Source organism: Camelus bactrianus, chromosome 27 (assembly GCF_048773025.1).
Source record: "Camelus bactrianus isolate YW-2024 breed Bactrian camel chromosome 27, ASM4877302v1, whole genome shotgun sequence".
Taxonomy (NCBI): domain Eukaryota; kingdom Metazoa; phylum Chordata; class Mammalia; order Artiodactyla; family Camelidae; genus Camelus; species Camelus bactrianus.
Genome location: NC_133565.1, coordinates 21,645,160 through 21,667,402, shown reverse-complemented (window position 1 = coordinate 21,667,402; position 22,243 = coordinate 21,645,160). Strand labels below are relative to the sequence as shown.

The 22,243-nt window shown below is 44.4% G+C and overlaps 1 long non-coding RNA gene across 1 annotated transcript; it reads right to left on the bottom strand.

Moving 5' to 3' along the window:
* Positions 1-5,226: 5,226 nt before the first annotated feature.
* On the bottom strand, positions 5,227-13,904 carry LOC141575260 (uncharacterized). The gene is made up of 2 exons (XR_012502721.1): positions 8,850-13,904; positions 5,227-8,008 (listed from the first exon to the last, which is right to left on the bottom strand). It is a non-coding gene; the product is annotated as an uncharacterized LOC141575260 (long non-coding RNA).
* Positions 13,905-22,243: the final 8,339 nt, after the last annotated feature.

Here is a 22,243-nt window from a genome sequence, read left to right as displayed (position 1 = left end):
CTATTGATGTATGAAATGAAAATCCCTTGCCCACTAGGAGAGGAAGAAACAGAACCGAGCTGACTCAGATGTGGTTACAAATACCTGTCGGCCAAAGAATCAAGCACATTTAAAAATGTATGTCTGCAGATACAAACTACTACATTTAAAATAAACAACAAGATCCTACTATATAGCACAGGGAACTAAACTCAATATCCTATAATAAGCCATAATGGAAAAGGGGAAAAAAAAGCATATGATCCCCATAAATATATATATATATATATTTAAAATGTATATGAAGTTCGCTGTTCAGATGAAGATTCTTATTTCTCTTTGCTCTCTTTATCACTGTTAGATCGTATAAGTTGGTCTGGAGTCAGAGAGACTCAAGTTCAGATCTTGATTTTATCTCTCTTAACTCTATGGCTTTCAGCAAGTTGCCTGGCATTGCAAAGTATGTTTTCTCATTCATAAAATGGCGATGAAAACAATAAAACATGCCTTTCCAACCTCCCAGGGTTTTTCTGAGGATAGAATTGTGTATGGGTTGGCGCTATGCAAGTGCCTGAGGCTCTTTTGAGAAATTCTTGTAAAGCCTTGGTTACCAAATTGAGTCTCTCAAGATATGCTACCCACGTATATAATGAAAGGTCAGATGCTAGAAGAGCTTAAATCCCAGTGGTGGCCTTTCCCCAGAGCCTGGTTAAATAAGCTGTCATGTTAGGCATTGATGATGGGAAAGAATTTAAAAGAATTAGCTAGCTGCTTGCCATCTTGTCTTTCCTAATCCCATTTCAAGGCACTGTAAGTATCAGAGCAAATGTTGGCTCTTCTCTTTAGAAGTCTACTGGTTCATGCAAAATGTGCTCGAAAAACACTTGATAACTCACAACAAGCTTACCTGTACCTCCTGTAAGATTATTCCTGATTTCACTATATAAATTAGGTGTTGATTGTCTACAGAGCCTTCCTCCTGCCTTTTATTATTATAGTTTTGGTAGTCACTCAACAAACATTTGTTGATCACCTACACTGGGCCAAAACTTAGGCTACCACTAATGCTATAGATCATGGAAGGCAGAGCCTCTACCCCTGTGAACATCATGATCTAGTAAAGAAAAAAGACCTAAATAACCAAGTGTACCACGAGATGTGCCATCACAGAAGGAAATAAAGCGTCCATGGGTAGGGGGAGAATAGCCCAGGCAGAGAGAACAGCAGGAGCACAGGAGCACAAGGATGGGAAAGTGAAGAGTGGTCCATGTGCTGAAGCCACCAGAATATAGAATATGAGAGGGGAGCAGAAGCATGAGCCCAGGCTTAGAAGACTAGCTGGGGCCCAACCTGGAAAGGTTTCTATGTCAAAGGAAAGGGTGATTTTATCTCTCAGCCAATGGGACTCCAGAGGATTGCTAGCATGACAATAACCACATCAGACATGCCCCGGCCATATGAGATACAACCCTGGGAAATCCTTCCCACAGGAAATATGCTCGGCAATTACCCTAGCTAGGGAAGTCTGTTTTCCCTCGTGGGTCAAGGGAATGGTGTCTTAGCAAATAGCTTGGCACCTCTGTAATCCCTGCAGCAGTGTTCTAGCACAGGTCCCTCATGTAAATCAATGAAGTTAGAACACTCCCTTATACAAAAATAAACTCAAAAATGCTTAAAGACTTGAATATAAGACAGGACACGATAAATCTCCTAGAAGAGAACATAGACAAGACATTCTCTGACATAAATCGTAGCACTGCTTTCTTAGGTCAGCCTCCCAAGGCAATAGACATAAAAGAAAAAATAAACAAATAAGGCCTAATCAAACTTATAAGCTTTTGCACAGCGAAGGAAACCATAAACAAAACAAAAAGACAGCCTATAGACTGGCAGAAAATATTTGCAAATGATGCAGACGCTTAAATTCCAGAATATACAAAAAGTTCATAGGACTCAACAACAAAAACAAGACAAATAACCAAATCAGAAAATGGGCAGAAGACCTAAGTAGACATTTCTCCAATGAAGACATACAGATGGCCAACAGGCACATGAAAAGATGCTCAATATCACTAATTATCAGAGAAATGCAAATCAAAACTACAGTGAGGTGTCACCTCATACTGGTCAGAATGGCCATCATTCAAAAGCCCACAAATGACAAATGCTGGAGAGGCTGTGGAGAAAAGGGACCCCAACCACACTGTCGGTGGGAATGCACTTTGGTGCAGCCGTTATGGAAAGCTGTATGGAGATTCCTCCAAAAACTAAAAATAGACTTACCACATGATCCAGCAATCCCACTCCTGGGCATATATCCAGAGAAAAATTTGAAAAGATACATGCACCCCAATGTTCATAGCAGCACCATTTACAACAGCCAAGACATAGAAGCAACCTAAATGTCCATCGACAGATGACAGGATAAAGAAGATGTGGAGTGTGTTGGGGTATATATACTCAGCCATAAAAAAGAATAAAATAATGCCATTTGCAGCAACACGGATAGACCAAGAGATCATCATACTAAGTTAAGTAAATCAAAGATAAATATCATATGATATCACTTATATGTGGAATCTAAAAAAATGACACAAATGAACATATTTACAAACCAGAAACAGACTCACAGACATAGAAAACAAACTTATGGTTACCTTAGGGGGAAAGGGGAGGGAGGGATAAATTGGGAGTTTGGGATTAGCAGACACAAACTACTATATATAAAATAGGTAAAGAACAGGGTCCTACTGCATAGCACAGGGAACTATATTCAATATCTTATAATAACCTACAGTGAGAAAGAACATATATACATATGACTGAATCACTATGCTGTACACTAGAAACTAACACAACACTGTAAATCAACTATACTTCAATTAAAAACTTAGAAAAAAGATTATTATTTTCTGAAACAAAGAATAAAAACATTCACCTGGCTTGGTGCCCCTTAAAATCTCCTGCTAGAAAGAGCACCTTGGAGAGAAAATGCATGAAGGGAATGGAGGGCATCCGGTAGAGGCAACCAGAAGGCGCCATGAAAAGCAGGGAGGGAGATGGGAAAGAGAGATGAAAAACAAGTAGAGAGACGTTTCCAGAATTGTAGGACTCTCCATGGGGGCCCCAAGAACAAGGAGGTTAATCAAAAATCAATTATTTCCAGATGAGGGCATAACTCCCCAAAATACCAGGAAGTCAAGATAAGAAGCAAGCATATTCCAGAACCACACAAGGAACTTCTGCCAGCAAACATACTCGCAGATACAACCAACAACCAGGTAAGTTAAAATGAGGTTTTTTACATCTTCCATTTGTCTCTGTGCCTCAGGTGGCTTTAGGACCCTCAGCACTGATGGACCCTGAGAGCAAAAAATGATAAAAGAATAGATTGGTAGGTTTGGCCATCTAAAATGCGGTAATCCTACATGTCGAAAATCTACAGGTACAAAATTAATAGGTGAACCCAGAGAGGAACTTTTATGCACAACAATGTCTTTAGTCATTCTATTTATTCTCATCAAAAATTGGAGACAACCTAAAAATCCAGCAACCAACTTTTTAAAGGGAATTATGAGGGCCGGTAAATGTGGAGAGCACTCACAAATGCGTCTAGCTAAGTAATAAAAGCAGACCACGACATCTCTAACACATTAGTATGATTTTACCTATGCAGTAGTAAAAATGCTATGCATAAAAACATCTAGAAAAAAATTTTAAATGTCTGTGACTCCTTATTCCCTTGGGTAAAGGATATCAACCAGAGGCTGATGGGGATGTTTCTGGACACGAGGGTTCAAGTGTAAACTGTCAAATCCTTTTGTTGGGGCTTCATCTTGCATTTGTATTCTAATCCCTCAGTTCGGTTTGGGAAAAGCATCTAAGGAAATACATGTGTCCTTAGACAGAATGGCGTGAATATTTATTTATTTATTTATTTATTGCCATTTGGGAGGCAATAATAGATGTAGCTACTTGCATCTTCCAGAAACGGGGTCCCCAGGTGACCCAGACTCTGGAGGTGCGGGTTGTCTCCACTCTCCAGTACCTGCCACAGCCCTCATATTCTGTCCTGTGAAGGCAGGGGTGAGGAACTGAGAGTGCAGAGAAGACACATTGCATGCATTCAAGCAAAGCCCCCCCCCTTCCCCGAGTACCTGTGGTTAAATGCTAGTTAACATGTACCAGAACAAGGCTCCCAGTAGAAGACAAATAAATGTCATCCGAAAGCCAGGGTTTATTCCAAAAGCCAAGAAAGACAAAAGACTGAAAGACCCTGTTGGGCTCTTTGGCGTCTTTCTGGGAGGAAGAAGTTGTCACTTTTGCAAACGATGTGAACCCTTGCCTAACTCCTGTGCCATCTGCTCCGACTGGCTCGTGGAATCTAAGAAGAGCATTTCCTTTTTCTGGGTCAGCAGCAACACCACACACAGAGGCAGAAGATGGGAGGGTGGATGTAGATCAACGTGCAGAATGGTACCAGCCCCTGGGGACTCCCACCACATGCGGCAGACACTTCCCAGCATTCTATGTGCCCACGTGGAGCAGAGACAAACTGCTCAGCAATAAAGGGAAAGGCTAAAGAGTGGAAGAATCGAAGTTCCCGATGGAAGTAGAGAGAAACACGAATGGACACAAACTTTTGTGATTTTCTGCCAAGGCTCTACTGCAAGAGCCTGCTTGTCACCTGCTTCTGGAAAAGACCCCTCTGGGTACATCTGTGCTATTTACAAGGAGGTTGCCTCCACCGACGCTGGCACTGGGGTGGGCAGAGGGTCGCTGGGGAGTTTTGAAAGGAGATCTGCAGAGCAGCCTTGCCCTATAAACACAGCTCATGCCTCCTGAGCATGTGGAGACCTGAATTCAAATCCCAGCCTGGCCCCTGGTCAGTGCTATGGCTTTGGGTAAGTCCCAACTCCTACAGCGACCTTTTGGCATGATGTAGAAAGTGGAGGTGATGTATTTGAGGATTCCCACTCATCTGGCATCAATTATCAGAATGTTCTGACAACCTGGAAACTTCCTCGGGGACCACAGAGCGGCAGGAGGACCACCACATGCAGGGGATCTGCTACAGCACTCGGGGCAAGGAAAGCCCTGAGCACCAAGGGGGCCACGGGATGACTGTAGCCTCATGCCAACCACGCCCAGGGGGCCATGGTGGAGGACTTATCTATCCTCCCAATTTCCCCAGCGTAGCTCTCTATTTGCTTATGCAGCGGATATGAATCCAGGACATCAAACAGGTTTGCAAGAAATAGGACTTTATTTTGCTACTACAACTCGACATAAATTCTATTTGAAGCTTCATTCTGTTTGAAGACAGAAAATGTCATCTTAGTCGATTCTGGGCACACTCAGTGTTTCAGGCTTAAACTCCAACAGTTCGGGGTTGCCCCATCTCCTTTCTTTCCCAAGGAGTAACATCACAGTCCAGGGAGCCTCGCACAGCATCACAGCGCTGGTGCTGGGTGGGAGGAAGGAACGAATTCATATTCCCCAGCCCTCGTATCTAGGGGTACAGGGAGATGTTTGTAGACTCCAGGATCCTTTCTTCACTCCTCTGTGAGGTGTCTAAGAGAAGGAGAAAGACCTGCCCCTCTCAGCATCTCCCTTCTGGGGGATCTGTCTGCAGAAAGAGCCCACTTCACTCCACTCCTCCCAAGGATGGGCAGCAGTGACCTTTGCCTTCTGTGAATGAATTAGTCCACTGAACACTGGCTGGCAGTACTAACAGGCCCATTATTTCCACTTGAATCGGTTAACATCTTCCTTTCTTGCCTTTCTCACTTATCAAGATAATACTTGGATTTATAAGAGCCTTTATATGACACAGAAGTCTCTCTGTCAGTTATTTCTGAACTTAGGTGGTGAACCGGGGTATCATTTATAAGCCCCCCTCAAATCCTTACAGGGGATCTTCCCATGCAGAATCTGCTGACGTGTCTGTATTCCTCTCTGGTCCCCGGCCACAGGCTCCCAGCCAACATCAGCTGATGCAAACCCCATCGTGACCAGCGCCTGCTCTCTTGGCTAACTCCCTTCTCAAGGACACAGACAATTCACATTCCTTCCCACACTCCACTGAAAACTTCTGGACTCTCCCCGACCCGGACAGCCCCCTCCCATGCCGTGGTGCATGGGCTGCTGCTTCCTGGGCATCGCTCCTCTCTCAGGTCCCTAAATTCCACTGTTGTTTGTCTGTCTTGTTTCAGAGTAACAGCTTCTGACGGCTGCTGTAACAAATTACCGCAAACTGGGTGGCTTATAACAACAGAAGTATACTCAGTTCTGGAGGCTGGAAGTCTGAAATCAAGGTGTCGACAGGGCCATGCTCTCCCTGAAGATGCTAAAAGAGGCTCTTTCCTTGCCCTTGTAGTTTCTGGTGTTTGCCTGTAACTCTCACTTCATTTCCAACTCTTCCTTCTCCTGCCACCCAAAGATATTTGAAACTCTTTTCTGATAGGGAAAATACCACCTTTGGTAAGTATTCCACTGAATCTTCTTTCGTTAAGTATGGACAGAAGTTTTTCATTTGTTTGTTTCATTTAAAAGCCAGGAATTTGATACCCTTTGCTTTCCACCTTCTGGGATACCCCTTCCTTGAGGCAACAAATGTGTCCCATCTAGAGGCACGAATGGGGAGAGGGTCCTCAGGAAGGGGGTATGGATGGAACCACAGATTTCTCACTATGATTCTGACACACATATGTTTCTTGCAGGGTATTTTCTGAGTCTTCTTGATTTTCACCACTTATTTTCAGCTTCCTGCCACCACCAAGATCTTGTGGCTTTGAAAATTCCTGTTAAGAGAGAGGATAAAAGACAAGCAGGCATGCCACATTGGCAGAACTACTCCTCCTTGTAAAGGCTTTGCAGGTTGCTGGTGGGGAAGCTGGAGTTTGCACACCTCTATCCAAAGACCTGGGTGCTCACTATTAAGAGTAGCTGGAAAGGAGCAGAGAGCCACTCTGACAAAAGGTGTCCCCAGTGGAGCCTAAGGTCCTGTTTTAGAGGTTTATTTTGAGGAATTTGGCCCATGTTTCTGAGAGTCCTTCTTTATAGACACCAATGACAGTTACGCAAACCTTAGTGACAGTTACATTCACATTTTTCCCTATTTCCAAATGCAGTCTGTCTTCTAACAAACATAAAAACCTCATGGCCTTCTTTAGAGTTATTTGGAATTTCAAAGTAAATAGAACATCATGACGAAAAGCAGGGAGAATCGATAATTGTTCTGATTACATTTCTTCAATCTCCACATCTCGCCCTGAAGAGTCTAACCGCCTCCTCCAGGGGGCGTCGTGCTCTTCTCCCTGCTCCGTGATGATAGCTGCTGTGGGGGCTTTAAAATCCTGCCGGTCCTTTGAGATTTAGAGAACAAGGTCTTGGGAGAATGGGTCCTGGACTGATAAGGTTGGGGGATGGGGGGATGGGGGACGGAATGGGGGGAGTTCTCATAGGGAAGAGCAGACCTTGCCATGTGCCCCAGCAGAGATACAGGGTTTGAAAACACACCGGGTCTGGAGGAGAGCCCTTCAGTGACAGTTCCCTTCCCGGTGGGAGGTGGGAGGCAGGCTGAATCCAGTGGAGACGGAGTCTGCTTCTGAGGTCATTTTTATCCTTGACCTCTTCCCCATGCACGGGCCAATACTCAGAGGCAGGTTTGTCCCAAAGCCATTCCTGCCATCAAATGCTGGTGGCTTAGAAGTCTCTGTTCAGGAATGTTTGTGTAACCCCCCTGGAGTTAGTCATATTCTGATGACAAGAGCCATCTTGAGCTGAAGTGGCAGTGTCTTTGCCATCAAATGCCAGCCTGAATGCATTTTAGCTCCAGAGGTTCTGCTGATGCTGGGCGATGGTTTTAAGCTCTACCAGGCAAAGACAGACTCCTGCCTGCAAATTGTCCCCTTTCAGCAAAGGAGATGAAGTAGCTTCATTCAAAGGAAGAGGAAAGGACGTTCCCTTGGGATGCTCATTAGGATACAGTTCTGGGGCAAAGGAAGGAGCTACACTTGCTGTTAACCTTTAGAAGCAGGGAAAAAAATAGATGGGAAATAAGGTTGAGGTCTCCAGTTAGTGGTTTTTTAAAAATCTGTCAGGTTTAATTAAATCATCAGAAGTGCCTTTTAAAGGGCTCTATGTGGTTGTCCTGGATGGCTGGAGGAACCGGATCCAAGAGACAGGCGGGCTTTGGTGGCTCGCCAACTTCTGTCCTTTCCTAGGCAAAAAACACAAGTTGGCCCAGGAGTGCTTGCCATTATGTGGACCCAGAAGGCCATCAAATGCAGAGCTGGCACCAGGTCCTGAGGCTCAGCACGGTGCGGGAGATTTGCCAGCAGTCCAATGCCCACAGCTTTCGGCCCTGAACTGGCTGGACTTTTCTGTGCAGTGATGTCTCTGCATTGCATCTCCTGAGTTCCTAAGCTACAGCCTCCCCTCCCTCTTCAATCCCTGCAGCACCAGAGACACAATTCGCAGGGCTTAACGTCCATTCTCTCCTCCGAGAGACAGCTCTTAAATGAGAAGCCTCTATCGGTAAAAATATTATCATACACATAATTATATATGAAATAGTATAGGTAAAAATGAGAATAGGAAACACTCCTCTAGGAGACAGACCCTGCTCTCTGTACCTTACGCATTTCCAAAATACAAGACAAATCAAAAACTCAGTGCAATCTGTGTGTGGTGATCAGTCGTGCTATCCACCAAAGAATCTCGGTTCTCTGTTGGTTTTCAACCTCAGGAGCTGCCCGGGTGAAATCTGAAACCGATCCCATCCACAGAGGGCAGGGAGAGACCAAAGAGAGAGGCAGGCCACTCCAGGTTGGTAGGTGGCCGGCTAAATAAGCAAAGGAACTTACACAGGAGGCTTGTCTTCGTTGCTGCAAGACGAGTAGATCTCAGCACCCACCTGCCGGAATCTTGAAGTGCATACAGAGGCCTTAATGAGGTGCAGTCATGTAGACCTTGCTGTCTCAAGGTTGTATCCTTGGGCAACTTCTAGGGTGGGGAAGGCAAGCAGAATGCACATTCCGAGGACAGAAGAGGGAGTGAGAAGCTTCGAATTGCCCAGGTCCAGCTTGAGGGTCAACTGGCAGTCAGGTCCTCTCGCTGACCTCCTCCGACACGCCACACCTCATGAGCAGCTCTTACAATCGCCTATGCCCGCCTCTTCTGCAGTGTACCCTGAGCAGTCAGCGAGAGCTTTTACTCTCATGGAGGTGGCTTTCTTGGTGGCTGTCTTGCTGCACTGGAGGCGGATGCCACAGCAATAGTACAGGCATGTGTCAGAGAAAGCCCAGATGAAAATAATGATTTCCAAAATAAGTAACTTTTTTTTTTACCCAAAGCCCCATGATCTGAACCACTAACTTATTACATCTCCTAGGCTGGGGGTGTGATCATTCAGGATGTTCACCTATGTCTTTGTGTGATTTAATAAGGATGGACGTCAGACTCGTCAGGTACCAACAAACAACATTTTGATTGGATGATGGCCCAGGTGCCTCCTTGTGCAGCAGTAATAATGGCCAGGCCATTCTATTCTGGAGGACAGCTTTTCTCACTAGAGACATTCCAGTATTTAGTAAGGACAGGCTTTGCTAAGCCCTGCTGGGTGAATTTAGTAAAGACTTCTATGTGAGAGCTAACGTCCTCCAGGCCAATGGAGTGGACCAAGATGGTGGCCAAGTGTTTATACCAGAGGAAAACAGAGGAGAGGGAGGCTGGCAGCTTGAGGAACTTGACCTGGTTGTGTTTACCATACATGTTGGCAGAGGTAGGTAGCACTGGCAGGTGTGAGGAGATGGGCTGGGGACAGGATATGCCAGACCAGGCCTCCACCTTCCCCCCTCTTGCAATGGTGTGTGTTCCAGTCCAGGTATAGTGCATGTCAACAGGGCCAGCTTGCAGCAGGGCAATGGGATCCCAGTGGAGACTGATTAGTTCCCTCTCACCCAGGGGTGCAAACTAACTTGTCCATCCCACTGCAAATTCCAGTAGATAATTCCTTTTCCATGTGTGAAGGGGCCTGGTGTTCTCAGCAGCATAACACGCTGACTCATGGTGAGAGTCAGGGTGACGGCTGTTTCATGAGACTTTCATGCCTTTATGATATTGGGTCTCTCAGCAGGGGTCCCCAGGCTGACATATGGGTTAACAGGCCATATTGGTTGATCATTTAAACGTGTTACAGTCTGACATAAATCTCAGCAATGTTCTCCTAGGGCAGTCTACCCAGGCAATAAGAATAAAAGAAAAAATAAACAAATGGGACCTAATTAAACTTATAAGCTTTTGCACAGCAAAGGAAACCATAAGCAAAACAAAAAGACAACCTATGGAATGGGAGGAAATATTTGCAAATGATGAGACTGACAAGGGCTTAATTTCCAGAATATATAAACAGCTCACACAACTTAAGAAAAAAAATACAACTCAATCCAAAAATGGGCTGAAGACCTAAACAAGCAATACTCAAATGAAGACATACAAATGGCCAATAGTACATGAAAAAAATGCTCAATATCACTAATTATCAAGAAATGCAAATCAAAACTACAATGAAATATCACCTCACACCAGTCAGAATGGCCATCATTCAAAAGTCCACAAACGATAAATGCTGGAGAGGCTGTGGAGAAAAGGGAACCCTCCTACACTGCTGGTGGAAATACAGTTTGGTGCAGCCGTTATGGAAGACAGTATGGAGATTCCTCAAAAAACTAAAAATAGACTTACCATATGATCCAGTAATCCCACTCCTGGGCATATATCCAGAGGGAACTCTAATTCAAAAAGATACAGGCACCCCAATGTTCATAGCAGCACTACTTAAAATATCCAAGACATAGAAACAACCTAAATGTCCATCGACAGATGACTGGATAAAGAAGAAGTGGTATATTTATACAATGGAATACTACTCGGCCATAAAAAATAATAAAATAATGCCATTTGCAGCAACATGGATGGACCTGGAGATTGTCATTCTAAGTGAAGTAAGCCAGAAAGAGAAAGGAAAAACACCATATGATATCACTCTAAAAAAATTAAAATAAAGAAGGAAAGAAGGAAAGAGGGTGTGAAGGGATAAATTGGGACTTCAAAATTTGCAAATACTAACTGCTATATATAAAAATAGATTAGAAAACAAACGTATTCTGTATAGCACAGGGAACTATATTCAATAGCTTGTAACCTATAATGAAAAAGAGTATGAAAACAAGTATATGTATGTATGTGTATGACTGAAACAGTATGCTGTACATCAGAAATTGACATACTGTAACTGAATACACTTTAATAAAAAATAAAAATAAAAAGGAGGTGATAAAAGTCAATCTTCTAACTTGTAGGGTAACTCGGAATTTTCTCTTTAAAATTTGTCCTTCCAAAATTTTTCTTAAAATTTTGCCTCCCTACTATTATTGAGTTTTTTGCTTGTAAGTATTGATACACCAATAAAATGATAAGACACAAGAGTAAACTAATACAGGGAAATCTATAAAATGTGAGAAAATAGTATCTGGAGAATGTTTCTTTCTGGTTAAATTGATTAATTGTCCTCTCCTTCCTCCTTTCCTTCTTTCCTTCCCTCCCTCCCTCCTTTCTTTTTTTCCTTCTTTCCACAAATATTTATTTTTCATGCCCTAGGTGCCAGGCACTGTGCCAGGATTAATGGCATAATACAAACGTGATCTTTTCCCACAAGAAATTTACTGTGAATGTTTGAATATTTTGTGATTCTCACAAGGTATGCTATGACTTCCAGAAACTCCACCTCCTTGACAAGGTTAAGACATTAATATATCACAGCCAGGGCTCAACTGAATACAATAGTTGACAGTTGAATGCATTCAATTGTCAGATTAAGTGGCTTCTGGTGAGTGAGCAGAGCCAGAGAAGACGGGACCAGCCAGTCAGGCTTGGGTACTCCCTCTGGGGACCCTACTTTCCCTCTGGGCACCAGCATGGTATCCTCTCGGGATCCTGACAGCCTCTACAGGCAGGTCCAGCCTTGCCCTTTTGCTCTCAGGGGCTCCAATTGCCAGATATTCCTGGGCTCTCTGTTGTTGGACCTTCCACAATCACACCAACAGGACCCCTAAGATTTTCCACCTCCTTGTCTATGCGAAAGAAAAGCCGGGCTGGTCTAACAAGATAACTCACAAGTCTAGGAATGTGAAGGAGAAGCTGGGCTGGGCTAACAAGATAACTCACAAATCTAAGTATTGGAATACTGATCTGAGTTCTGCTGGACTAACTTGTGAATCTAAGTTAATTAGTGTTGGTTTGCTGTTCATGTTTTTTGCTAGCCAGCTGGGTTTTCAAAGATACATATCTGGCTTTGGAATGTTGGTTTGCTGCCTCCCTGCCTCCACTTTTGTGATAATGATGCTGCTAAAGCTGTTCCATGCCTATAGGCCGAATACCCCAAGCTTGTACTTTACCCTATAAAACCTCATGCGCACGTCTTGGAGGTGCTCAGAGCTTCGGAGCAGAAGCCCCTCTGAGCCCGCCGGCGTAATACATCTGAGTACTCCAACCCTCCGAGTGGTGCTTGTTTCTTGGCTGGTCTGTCATTTCCGTAACATCTATACCCATCTTGCCGTGGAAAGACACACAAACTTTAAGGGTTACAAAGGTAGGAAAAAGAGAACGTAGGAAACAAGATTACGGGAGCCATGAATCAATCAAGTAAGCTGGAGAGAATTGTGAGCAAGGAATATTCAGTCAGCATATTCAGTTTGTCTGAACCATTTATTGGTCTGCTGCCAACATCTAGCCTTGACCAAACCTAGATTCTAGACATTTTTAATCTACTGATTTTACCGGGCACAGTCCCCCACCCTCCCGTGTCTGAGGGAATATCCGTGGTGGAAGCCATCTTCCCCTGGGGCTCCTCACCATTGCTTCAGACCCCGGGGACAGGCACACCTGATTTCAAAGCCTAGATTTCACTATGGTTCACTTAGCAAATTTCTGTGTTACAGACAAGAGACAGTTCTAGCTTCCAACCGTGGTAGGAAGCAGAAGAAAAGAAAAGCCTCTCCTCTGCTCACACTATGGTCAAGTCATTCTTGGAAGACCCATTATTCAAGTGGAGGAAGGAATGGAATTTTCCAGGGGCCACTTAATTGCACTCTTCTAGACTATGGTATTTTAAACATTAATAGTCTGTAATAAAAGAAACTGGAAGAAACTTGGATTAATCAAAGGCAGGGGCTGGAAGAGAGGACACATTATGAAGACTGATGACTTGGGTTAGATAATCACAAAGAGATACACATTCATTCAAGAAAGTAATTTTTAAACTCTGGCCCTAAAGCACCAGGATCCTGTGGGGATGTTTCGGGTCTGCAAAGATTCCATCACAGTTTAATTCAGACATTCTATATACTTAAATGTTTCTCAAAAAGTCCAACAAAAACTTGCATATTCAAAGGCTATGCCTCCAAAATTTTACTATTATGGGAGACTACTGGTACTATGTGTGCTAACTCACCAACCTGATAACGAGTACCATAAATGTAAACAGACAAAAACAAATTTGCCTGTGTTACACACACACACACACACACACACACACACGTGCACAATGTAGGATATGAAGAATGCGGTGAAAAATATTTTTCATGTCCTTTACAGCTGGCCCCTGGATCCTTCCTAGATAGGGGACTGTCTTTATTTGCTTTTTTCTTGCAAGTCGCACCCTCCCCCATGCTTATGTTTATTTGTTTTATTGATGGGCCCCTTTCTCTTCAGAGCCCATTAGTCACATACCTGCCCTTTGTCTTCCCAGATCCACTCCTTCCACACGTGTCCTCTCTCTTCTTTCTGTCCAAGAGGCCGACTAGGATGGATTCCATCAATGGCCTCCCTTGCCCTCTGGCTGTCTGTTGAGCAGAACAATGGGGAGCTCTAGGGAGAATGAGGTGGGGAGGAGAGCGAGGTCAGGGGAATGAACCTCTGATTTCCTCCCTTGGGGTCATTTAGGCCTAGCTTGGTCCTCAGCAGCTGAAGGCCACTGATGATTTCCTGGCAATTCTCTCTTCCCTAATCTTTTGTCTTTAAGTTCTACTAACCATTCCCTTCTCCAGTCCCTTCAGGCTAAGTTAAAATAATGGATCTGGGTTTCCGTACTACCTCTGAGGTCTCCCTCCCACACTTCTGTAAACAAACCTATCTTGAATTGTCTTAATTTGGGTGTGCCATCTGTTTCCTGCTGGAATCTTGACTGTACACCCTCCTCCTGGTCCCCTTCCCACAATGGAAACTGTCCATATGCATTCATGTGCTTCTGTTTGTATGTGTTCTTGCAAAATGGTGTTGTTTTATATGCATGTATTTGAACTTTCTCATAAATGCTATTGAGTGATATATTTTCTTCTGCTTCCTACCTTTCTCACTAATTATAATTTTTTTTAAAGTTCATCCATGTTGCTATGGCTGCAATTAATCTGTTCTCTAATCTGTTGCTCCCTGTTCTGCTATGTGCCCCTCCATGTCTACCTATCCAGTCTCCAGATGATGGGCACCCAGGTGGTCTCCAGATTCCTGGCACCACAACCAATGCTGCAATGAAGAGTCTTGTATGTGGCCCTTGGGGAGCTGCGTAAGGATTTCCTTGGACTACACAGAGAGGGTAAATTGCTGAGTCCTTCAGTGTACAGCTAGTTAATTGAACTCAATTAAGAGAAGAGTACCAGCTGTGCGTCACAAAACAGCACACCATCTGCCCTCCTGGCAGCAGTGCCCAACGGTTTTCACCCCCAAATCCCCACCAACACTTGGCATTATCCAGCTTTCTAATTTTGCCAATCTATTAGATAGAAAGTGGTATATTATTTTATAATTTGTCTTTCTTTGATTATTAATAATTTTAAGCACCTCCTCAGGTACATTTGATTTCTTCTTCCATAAATTATATGTTCACATGCTTTGACTGTTCTTCTATTGGGGTTACTATTTTTCTTATTTATCCAAAGGAATTCCTTGTATATTATTTTTAAATACTCTGTTAGTTTCAGTTTGCTAATATTCCATGTAAGAGTTTTTACATTTACATTTGTAAATGAAATGAGACTATAAATTTCCTTTCTCCTATTGTCTTTATCTGGTGTAACTTTAATAATATAGGAATTAATTTTTCCTTACAAGAATCTGATGGCTTCTCACTATTACACACTGGTCCAAGTCACCACGACTCGTCCCCTGGATTACCAATGAAGGATAACTCAGCGCAGGGGAGAAAGACATTGTGTTTTGGAATAGAGCAGGCTCCACTCATGAGCCCCCATGTGTGGCGTGATAATTATCTGCTTTTGTGGCTGCCCTTCCCATTGGACTCTATTTCCAGTACCCGGCACACGTGTGCATAAAATAAATGTTTAGTTCACTGGTGAGTTAGAGACCAGCTCTTATTATTATCTATATAATCTGGGAAGAGTCAGGAAACCTCAGTTTTCTCATTTCTATCATCAGGATAATAATGATAAAATCATGCCCCGTGTTTGTGGTCAGGGTTAAACAGAGCAATGCGTGTAGAGCAGCACGTGGTCCCAGGGCCTGATGCGTGAGGACGTGCCTGTGTGGGTGGATGTCAGCTCGGGGACAATCCCCAGCTTATTTAAAAACAGGGCTCAAGAGACCAACTGGTCAGAAGCAGGGCTGATGTTTCAGGCTGGAGGAAGTCCACAGGGACCAGTGCGTCTGCCTACACGGGACTACAGATCCAGCAGGGGAATGCCGTCCATAACTTCCAAGGGTCCCAGCGCTGATTAGCATGTGAACGGGCCCTAATGAGAGTACAGCCCCAGATGGAAAAAGAGAGGGAGTCTCTCCTCGGGTCCCTGGGCCTGCTCGCCACACCTCTCACGCTCATTAGCGAATGAATAGGGCATTGATTACCAAGCCAAACTATTGTGCGGCCTTTCAATGGAATGGCTTCATGTGGGGATTTATTGGTAATTAAGCCTTGAATAAATGTTTTGCAAATGGGGTCTCTCCTGATGAATAGGAAGGGCTTTGGGAGCTGAGAAACCCTCAATGCTGGGACCATCCAGGCCTGCAATGTGTGCTTTCACTTAAACAGAATTGCATGTTTGTCCACTTCAAGGCTGCCCAGGTCCCAGTTGGCTGATGGCAACCAGGCACAAAGGAAGGTCTGCCCTCTGGGTTGTAGTCTTTCCTGGAAGAATTGTGTATATTTTCTGGACTGTTTATCTTGGCTAGTGCCAGTCCAGTGGCTCCTGTACTGCATTTTGCTGGAAAGACACAGTGCACTGGGAGGGCCTATGGGGGCGTTCCAACCTCACAGGAGAGCCCCACTTCTCTAGGGCACAGTGTAGTCACACTCAAGTTTCTCATGGGGTTTGGTCTGGCCAGCAAGTCTCACAAAGTGATGACTCTTAGCCCCCAGCAGAGTTCTCGGCCTTGACACTATGGACATTTGGGGCCAGATAATTTCTTGCTGGGAGAACAGCTGTCCTGTGTATTGTAGGATGTTTAACAGCATCTGCGATCTCCACCCAGGAGATGTCAGCAGTACCCCAGACAATGAAAATGTCAGCAGACTTCACCAAATGCCTCTGGAGGACAAAAATGCCCCCCCGTTGATAACTGCTGCCCCTACTGGAAAGAGTTTCCAAGTGATTTCACAGAAATCGTGGACTTGCTTAGGGGGAAAATAATGTCTGTAGATCAACAATTTTTAAGATGATGAAGGAAAAGTTTGTTCATGAAAATCCATATAGTCATCCCTTTGTCCATTTATCCACGCTTTCTTCAACTCCTTTCTTGTGCCAGGCACTGTTTCAGGAACTGAGAGTTAGCAGACAACAAGACACCCAAGGTCCCTGCTCCCATGCAGCTGACCTTCTAGACAGGAGGGGCAGACTGACAGTAAACAAGGCAACAAATATATGGAATAAGTTCAGGTTTAGGTAAGTATTATGTGGTTTATATGATCAAGAGTCATCTCAGTGAGGGATGGAGTGGGTCATGATTTAAATGGAGGTCAGGGAAGGCTTGAATGATGAGCCAACCACAGGACACTTCTGAGGGAGAGCTTTCCAGGCAGACAGAACAGGGAGGGCAAAAAAGAATGGGTTGAGCAGGTTCAAGGAAGAGAAGAGGCTGGTGTGGCCAAGCTAAGGACTAAAGGTGCTGGGTGGGATGAGGTTTAGTCTGAAGAGGAAGTTGGGAGACACATCATAGCCTGGATTGTATTTTATGTGTAATCACCCACCACCACCATCACTGCCACCACCATTACTCCTTCTAGTAGCTTAATTCCAATTGTTCTTCTCCCATGAGAACCTCCAATCTACCAAGCATAGCACTGTCTTACTATCCACTGCTCCATCAAGTTCTTCCTCTCCTTTCTCAGCTTAAATCCATGATCCATCACTAGTAACACTTTATACATTCTCAGCCCCCTTCCTCTCTTTCTGCCACTGCATTTACCTAACAACATTTTAATCATGCTCGCAGCGGGAGGGTATACCTCAAGTGGTAGAGTGTGTGCTTAGCATGCACAAGGTCCTGGGTTCAATCCCTAGTACCTCCATCAAAAAACTAACTAAAAAATAAACCTAATTACCTACCTGACTGAAAAAAAAATCATGCTTAAACACTCCATGTTTGCCCTGGAAGAGCTGAGTCTGACATTAAAGCTACACTCACAATCTCAAGGGAGCCTTCAGCACTGCTGGCAACTCGACTCTAGTTCCTTGGTCAACTTGTCAGAGAACTGCTCTCCCCGAGACAACCATTCCATACCTTCTCTTCTCACCTTAACCTACCTATACTGTTTTCCTCTGCCTTGCTGTCAGCTAATAACCTTGCTTTTGATTTCTCTGAAAGAACAGAGCTCTCCAAGAGAGGGTCCTCATCGTCCCATCATTAAATCTACTGCACACTTGCATCTGTGCCCTTCTGTTCTCCTGTTATACCGAGCAGTTAGTTGTTCATGAGCTTATCTATTTGTGTCCATGAGGAAAGGAAATTTGCTTTCATCACTGCGGCATCCCCAGTGTACAGGAACAGTGCCTTGCACTTAATGAGGGCTCAGTAAAGATGGGCTAGTGAGTTAATGAATTTGTTTTAAGCAGAAGAATGACAAGATACACTTCTGCTTTTAAAAGCTCACTCTGACTGCTGTGCAGAGAATCGGTTGTAAAACAATAGGTATAAAAGCAAAGAGGGAGTTAGGAGGCAATTGCACGGGCCCCGGCCTGGGTTAGGGTCACAGTGTTGGTGATGCAGACAAGTGAACAACTTCACAATATATGTTGGAAATAGAACTGATTTACTGATGAAAAATGTGGGGAATGTACGAAGGAATCAAGGAAGGTTCTTGGGTTTTGACTTTAACATTTGGGAGGATGATGGTACACACACATACACACAGAGAGAAAGAGAGAGAAAGAGAGAGAGAGATCCTACTGGTTCTATTTCTCTGGAAACCCCTGGCTAATACACTAATCACAAGATGATAAATGCTTCCCAAGATGGAATTGCATTGGCCCTTGTGGCATTCATGTAGATAATTATTGTGGTCCTTCCATCAGCAAGTAAATAATAATACCACCATTTATTGAATGATTAGAATACACAAGGCCACTGGCTAATCTATTTATATACAGTATTATATTTAGTCTGCAAAATAACCTTATAAAGTCTGTTTTATTGCCCCTATTTAACAAAGGAGACTGTGGCAGTGATGGTGGTGGTGGGTGACTACACATAAAATACAATCCAGACTATGATGTGTCTCCCAACGTTATTTAACTAGCCCTAGGTGGCAAAGCTGGAGAGCTGCAGATCTAAGGTTTAAACCCAGGTACCTCCACCCTGAAAGTCCATGCTGTCAACCACTCTAGGAAAACTGAGTTATGGAGACTTAAAACAACATCTTGAAAGGCCCATGGTGAACCGTTTAGAAAGGTCCAACCTGAGAAAATCGTTTTCTGCAGAACCCATTTCTGTCTCCTAACCTTTTCTTTGGAAGTGGAAGCTCCTCTTGGCTATCACTCCACCAAATCTCAGGTTCATTTCCTCAAGCCAATGCAGAATGGCTCTGCAAACTGGTAATGGGGAATTGCCCCCCACCCCAAACCCCTCGCACTTCATGATAAATCATCCATGTGTTCTATAGCAAGTCACTGTGACGCCACATGAACCTTCCTCACTGGAAAGTCCTCCATGGTAGGAGGTTAGACACTCAATAAATTACTCATTATAAGATTAGCTGTAAATGCACGGTTGATGGCTGACCTCTGTATTAGCTTCCTATTGCTGCTGTAATAGGTAACCACAGACTTAGTGACATAAAAATAACACAAATTCATTCTCTTACAGTTCTGGAGGTCCGAAGTGTGAAATCAGTTTTACTGGACTGAAAACCAGGTATCTGCAGGGATGGTTGCTCACGGAAGCTCTGAGAGGAAAATCTGTTTCCCTGCCCTTTTCAGCATCTAGTTGCCACCTGGCTTCTGTGGCTTGTCTATCTTCAAAGCACATCACTCCAATCACTGCTTCCATTTTCACAACACCTTCTTTTCTAACTCTGGCTCTTTCTGCATCCCTCTTATATGAACCATTGTGATTGTATCAGGTCTACCCAGGTGATCAAGGGTAATCTTTCCATCTCAAGATTTTTAACTTGATCACAGCTACAAAGTCCCCTTTGCCAAGTAAGGCAACGTTTCAGGGATTACGACGTGGACATATTTGAGGAACTATGACTCAATCTACCAACATCTGTTCAGAGAGCATCTAAATCTAAGAATAATATTTCTCCAATAATTTCCTTGGCTTCTTCTTTAGGTCCTATCACATTCAAAACACAGGGTAACCACGTCCCAGCCATCAACCAGAAGTCTGTTAAATCATCATTTGTAACTTGCATGGGTTACATCCTTTACTGGTAAGACCTGGCATCCTGGAGGCTTGATTCTTTTCCCCCTCTTCATTTCTGAAACTGAAAACTGTAAACGTCATTTTGTTAGCAGGGTCTCAAGATAAATGAGGGAACATCTGTTCTAAGCACAGGGCTTAAGTCAGGTCGTGACTTTCCGGAGACTCACTTTTATCGCCTCTTTTGCCAGTCAGCTCTGGCCACTGTAGCTGTGATGAGAACCAGAGAAAAGACCAGCGCTGCGTACAACTGCACGTTAGGCATGCCAGCTCAGCTCAGGGTGCTTATTTCTGTACCAGGGCCTGCAACAGATAAACCCCATGAGCCAGATAATATTGAACATGTTGGGACAGACAGGTCTCTGAGGCTGAGACCCCCAGAACCGTGGGGGACTGTAACTATTACTGTATTTTCTGGTTAGGCAACAGTATAGGGAAGAAATAAACCCTGGGCGGAGAGTGAGTGGGGTTATACCTATTGTATCCAGGAACAGTGAATTTAATTCATTCAATCAGTCAATCAATCATTCATTCATTTATTCCTTGCCAATTACAAGCCTAATAACACCCACCACAGTGCTGATCCTGGAGAGAGAAGAGACAATATTGTAAACATGGATTTATGGTCTCATGAGGCTTGCTATGGACCAATCGCATGGAAGAATCTGCAGAGCTATGGACCAATCACATGGAAGAATCTGAAGAGCTATGGACCAATCACACAGAGGAATCTTCAGAGCTATGGACCAATGACACAGAGGAACTTTTTGGAATGCAGTTCTTGTGCTTACAGTCCTCCAACCAATACACCAGAGAATTTACACAAGTCTTCTGATTTAGGAGGAACTGGTGGATGGAGTGATTAGGGAGGGGAGTCAAGTCAAGAACAAGTTAAGTGAAACATGGGTCTGGCACTGTGGGTTCTGTTGGCCCCTGGATCCTGTTTGGGGGCTTTGGGATATGTGAGTCACATCATACCCTCCAGGGTTAGGCATGTGCTGATTCAAATCACTTTTTGAAAGGATTAAAAGAACCAGGCTGAGTTCATCTGTAGAGCAGCCTCACATTCAGTGTGCTTTACAATTGCTTCAATGGTGCCCTGGACCCAGCTGTCCAGGGACAGGCCATCATCTGAAGATGGCCATTATCACAGGTCAAAGCTCATGTCTTAGACAATGTGGTGCTATCTGTGGGAGGCAGAAGGTGACATACACTTTGTTCTCATCACAAAGACAGGAAAATTCCGTTTCAGAAAAGGTGCTGCCAGGATCTGGTGTACGAGGAGCTCAGGGCAGACCCTTGCTGATTGGGGCGACAGGAATGAAGGCAAGGCTGGCTACTCTGAGCAGCAAAGTGTAGTTATTTCCACGGATGACCACTGATAATGGTAAATTAATCAAAAGCAAAGTGCTTTATGATGCCTGGCCAAATTACACTTCTGATGGGATCAAATTCTAATGTCAGCATCTGAAAGTCTGGAAAACTGGCTGCCATGCTAGCCCCAGCCTCAGTTACACCCAGCCTCGGAGGACCTGGGCTGTAAGGGGGACTCGCTGCTCTTTAGTCATCGACTGAGCTCCCCGTTGAACTAGGTGTCCAGCTTTGATTGATGCCACTTCTTTCGAGGGGAGGAACCAAGTCAGCACCCCCTGCAGCCCTGGTCTTGGGATGCAGTCTCAGGGGCTTGACTTGGAGGAAATAGAGAGTTGGCCTGAAATGGCCAAAAGCAAAAGGATTTAGACTATGTGCAAGATACACATGATGGAAACTATGACTGATGGGAATATGAGGAAGCCTTTTTCACTCATTCATTCAGCATTTCATAAATGTATATTGAGCAGTTACTCTGGGCCAGATTCGGCAACTAGTGATGGAAATTCAGTGGTGAACAAAATACAGGTCCTGCCTGCAAGCTCTTTGGGTTAATGGACATCATGGTTTTGCAGGAAAAGCCTGGGCCACTATGGGGATAGCTGGTGGTTGCCTGTTCAGCTCCATTCCCATCTCATCCCCCACAAGCCATAGTCCACTTTACTCTGGAGGCCTGGGCTCTCAGTGGGTGTGACGCTACTCCTGGCTCTGGAGATGGGCCCCACTGGCTGGGGCTGATCACCATATCCAGAAGTGCAATCAGGCAACAGGGCCCCTGCCCTTCGGCCCCACACTTCAGAGTGCCCAGTTTTGACTCCGTTTCAAGCATGCATTTAACTATGATGTGAGAGTCTGAAGGACGGAGGGGACAGATCCACAAGGAACCTGCAGCTCCCCTAACAGAGCAGGCCTCTGCTATCCAGTCTCCACTTCCTGGGCCCGCACTGGCCTCTTGCCCAGG